This window comes from Euprymna scolopes, chromosome 6 (assembly GCF_053919585.1).
Source record: "Euprymna scolopes isolate OS-2025 chromosome 6, ASM5391958v1, whole genome shotgun sequence".
Lineage (NCBI taxonomy): Eukaryota > Metazoa > Mollusca > Cephalopoda > Sepiida > Sepiolidae > Euprymna > Euprymna scolopes.
The window spans coordinates 1,449,453-1,453,982 of NC_136487.1; positions in this window are offsets into that span (position 1 = coordinate 1,449,453).

Below are 4,530 nucleotides of genomic sequence, written 5' to 3' on the forward strand. Positions count from 1 at the left end.
TTCCGACCTAGAATACAGCGTTGTCTACTCCGTCAGAAAAATCACTCATTTTAAATTAGGACTGGGGGACAAATTAGGAGAAGCAGGAGTTACGAGAGCGACCGATAACACATTCATTATGCATTGTCTACACTCCAATAGAGAAACAATAGTAAGTATTCCATTTAATATTAGTTTAATCGACATGTTTAGGGGAAATATAGCGATAGGTTCTACTCTAACAAACTGAAATAATGTAAGAACTCAACTCAGTTGTTTTCCCCTTCAATTCCGACTTCGCTTAGAGTGAAATTGTCTACCCATTTTTGCTGACATATTCGGCGCTAGACGGCGCTTTATTTTAGGCATTTGGAAATTCTACTAAAAATAGCGCCGACAGTTTATTCTTGCAAAAACACGCGTTGACAGACATTCGTTCAAAATTATAGAATGCGTTTATTTTGAGGAAAATATGTAAAACAAACGAAAATAATAATTTTAACAGTAGTATATTATACATTAAATAAAACGCCATCAAATAAAAATATAGATTAAACAGTAGAATCCATATAATTCATATTAACACTGCATTTAATAAAAAAGAAAATAAATAAAGAAAATTCATAACTCATCTGTTAAAACATTCATTTCCAATGCGTAACTATTAAAGACCGTCTAAGCTTGATACAGATTTCCCTTCAACAAGATTAAATAAAAAAACAAACGTCGAAATGTGTCATCGTTCGACAGTTGAACTAGTGTTTCATTTTAAGGGATACAAATTGCGGGTGGGGGCGGAGAATTGAATTGTCGGGTCTTTTATGCTATAACAATCGAGTACATTCTTGGACCAGACAAAAATGTATTATACATTAAATAAAACATTATTAAATATTATTATATAACTATTACACATTAAATAAAACATTATTAAATACAAAATATTAATTAGAAACGCTAATAAATATAAATAAAATTGATATTTGCATCTCAAAAAGAAAATAATTATCGCAAATTCAAAACTTATTTGCGAAAAGCATCTATCTTCAATGCATAACTATAAAAGATTGTCTTAGTTTTATACAGCTCTGCGTAAAACAAGATTAAAAAAAAAACGTCGTAACGTGCGTTTTAAGGTGCACGTGATGCAGGCGGGCGCAGGAATAGAATTGCCAGATCTTTTTATGCTATATTATAAATCAGTTTGCGAGATAAAATGAGTAGATTTTTGGACCAGAAAAACTTACGCATGAAAAAAAAAACACAATCAAATAAAAAATATAGATTAAAAACCGAAATCAATATAATTAATATTAACATTGACATCTAATGTAAAAGAAAATAAATATTGCAAATTCACAACTCATCTACTAAAAGCTGAATTAATAGCATATAGCTCAAAAAGTTTACTTGATTGAGCAAAACCAATGAGGTTTCTCGATTCAACGTACGAAATTTGCTGGAAAAAAACGCATATTCTATGGTTAACGAGTGCAGGCGAAAAAACAGAGCGATGTTTCTGGCAAAGTCTGTAGTATTTTTATGTATAGGCAAACTGTTGTTGTGAATGCGTGGTATGTGATTGCTTTCAATAGTTTAATAATATCGATTCGCATTCCACTTCTAATCTATCTATTTCATTAACTTTTATTATCGAATGGTTTTCGATTCTTGATAAGAAGTGACTTCTTAGCTATGAATAGTTAGTTAGAATCAATTAGAATAAATTTATTTCGATAAAACTAACGCTAAGGACGATATAAATCCCAATTTCTCTGACGACAATCACCACACATTTCCAACTAAATGAATAGCATTATTTAAATGTACAGTCTTATATGCGTCAGTATCTGTATTGACATTTATCCTAAGATCTAAAGTTTGAAACTCGTGATCGGCTTAATAGACACAATTCAAACACACTAAGTTATGTTGTGCTAGTTTACGCACTAATAGGATTTGGACTCTGGTACTCATCCAACTATGAACGGAATAACAGATTCTATTTGATAGATCGCAAATAATGGACCTTACTGTGCTTCGACATTAAGTAATCGCAAGGTCTGAGTTAAATAGTCCATAGAAATGAAAGACAAAAGTCCATTGTCAAGATTTAAAAAAAATATCGGCGACTACTACTACTACTACTACTACTACTACTACTGATACTAATACTACTTATTGCAACATTTAAGAACACTATATTTACGAATCCAAAAATAAAAATGTGCTGATGATCAATTTATAATTGTACATGCCTATTTATAATCGCTTGCGAAAATAGAAAACATCATATCTTTAAAAACTCGAGAAGCTTTCTTAAACGTTTTTATACACGTTAGATAATATTTCTTTAAAGGCATGCAAATGGTTAAACAAATTATGTTTGAAAATAAAGTTACTATATTTTGAAAGTCTAATATTAAATTCAGCAATTTTGAAAGTTCACTTCTATAAGTTCGGGAAGACTCTAGGGGCCCATTTCACCAACAACTGGTCAGTGTTTGGGTAGACTTGTTATCAAGTCTTATTATCAAGTCTGTATCAAATTGTATCCCATCAGTTTCTCTTCGCTTGGTTTATCGTGTTAAGTGTGCATTTTCCTCAGTTGTGAATGATGTTTTGCCGTACATCACAAATAGTAATCTGATTTATCAATTTAACTAAGTGTGCTGCTATCTATGTAGGTTGAACCCGTTATAATTTGCAGACAAGAATAAACCAACATGTTCCAGCAAGCATCAGACTAGGTAAGCCTCGTCACCCCTCGTTCACCTTGGAATCTGCTATTGGTCAGCACCGCGCTGAAAATCCAGCGTGTGCCAATGCATATAAAATGGAATGGATTAGGATTTTACACCAAGCTGACTCTTCCAATCACCTGAGGATTCTGGAGTCAGTCTCTATCCTCTCACGCAGGTCCCCTCTCTGTCGACAGAAGGAATTCGTAAAATCTTTGGACTTATTTGGCGATATATTTTAAATTTTAACTTCCCCCACATATCCCATTTTGTACTTATATTTTATACAATTATACATATTCTACAACGCATAATTTACTCGTAATTTTTGTTTACTCGTAATCCCATTCGCCTTTCATTTAATTTACACACACACACACACACGCATATATATATATATATATATATATATATATATTTCATTTCATCCATTCGTTAAAATTTTTTAAGTAATCCCCACTTAAGTCTTCATTCTTGCGTGACATTTGTTTTACACTTGATAGAAACTCAACGATTGACTCCTGATGAGTTTGTCGATGAAAGGGGCCCCTAGAGTCTTTTCGACCTTATTTAAAGCGCTTTATAAGTTTTGCTCCGTAAAACCATTATGTATATATATATATATATAAATATATATATATATATGTGTGTGTGTGTGTGTGTGTGTGTGTGTGTGTGTGTCTGTGTCTGTGTCTGTAAATTAAATTGAATCTAAAAATTAACTTGGGTTAATTTTATGCTATGTACATGAAAATATATTTATCTATTCCTTAATGATATATGTATATTATTTTGAAATATTTCTATCCTGGAGTTTTTTTGTTATTTATTCAATATCCATACTGTTTTGAATTTATTCTAATGTAGACATGGAACTACGTAAATAATAATGTACTCACCTGAAATGCGTTGGTTAAAAACATCATGAAAATACACAAGTCGGCTCTAATAAAACAAAAGCTTACTCTGCTTATCTGTTTTATAAATTGTAAAATTTATTTTCGTATCACGTGATGAACACAGATTAAATATATTAAATACTAACATAAATGACTTAATTTTTGTTATTTTTTTACGTTGTTACGTCTTTCGATCTCTCGCTGTCCCCAGTGTATTCCAAGTCGTAACAAGTTATGTGGCCGGAATAAGTCAAGTAAAGAAAAAATATAAACGGTAAATGTGAAGGACATCGGCTTTTTAACTGTCTGCATCTGTCTCCAAGATAACACATGCAATATGTCCTTGAACGCTTTATGCTAAATTCCGTTAAAGATAATGTCACTTGAATTTGTTGATAAAAAATTAGTTTGAAGTAATAAAAATAAATTAATATTAAAATTAAATATAAATTTATTACGAGAAGCCTAATATTTTATGTTTAAAATAATAATAAGTCAATTTACTCTATAATATTTTATGCTAGTTTTCTGTATGAATAAAATGAAATAATCAAACTTTAAATTGAAATATGAAAATAAATCAAAACTACACATAATTTGTATATCTTATACATAAAAGTTATTACTATATATATAATTAAGTAGGGAAGCTCAGCGTCATGTTAGAGGCTACTTAAAAATATCTCTTATTTTCTTTTTGGGTAAAATGATTTAATCATATTAGTAATCCAAAACTGTTTACTCTAATTCAGACAGTGTAATCTTGACTAAAGACAAACTGATTCAGCATATTCTAACTGAATTTACTATATGATAAAGCAATATTTTCTATGCCAACGCTTTGTCTCTGTAGAGCTTTTTTGGTATCAGACATTTGGTCAGACATGAAAGCGACGTTGTGCTGTCCATAA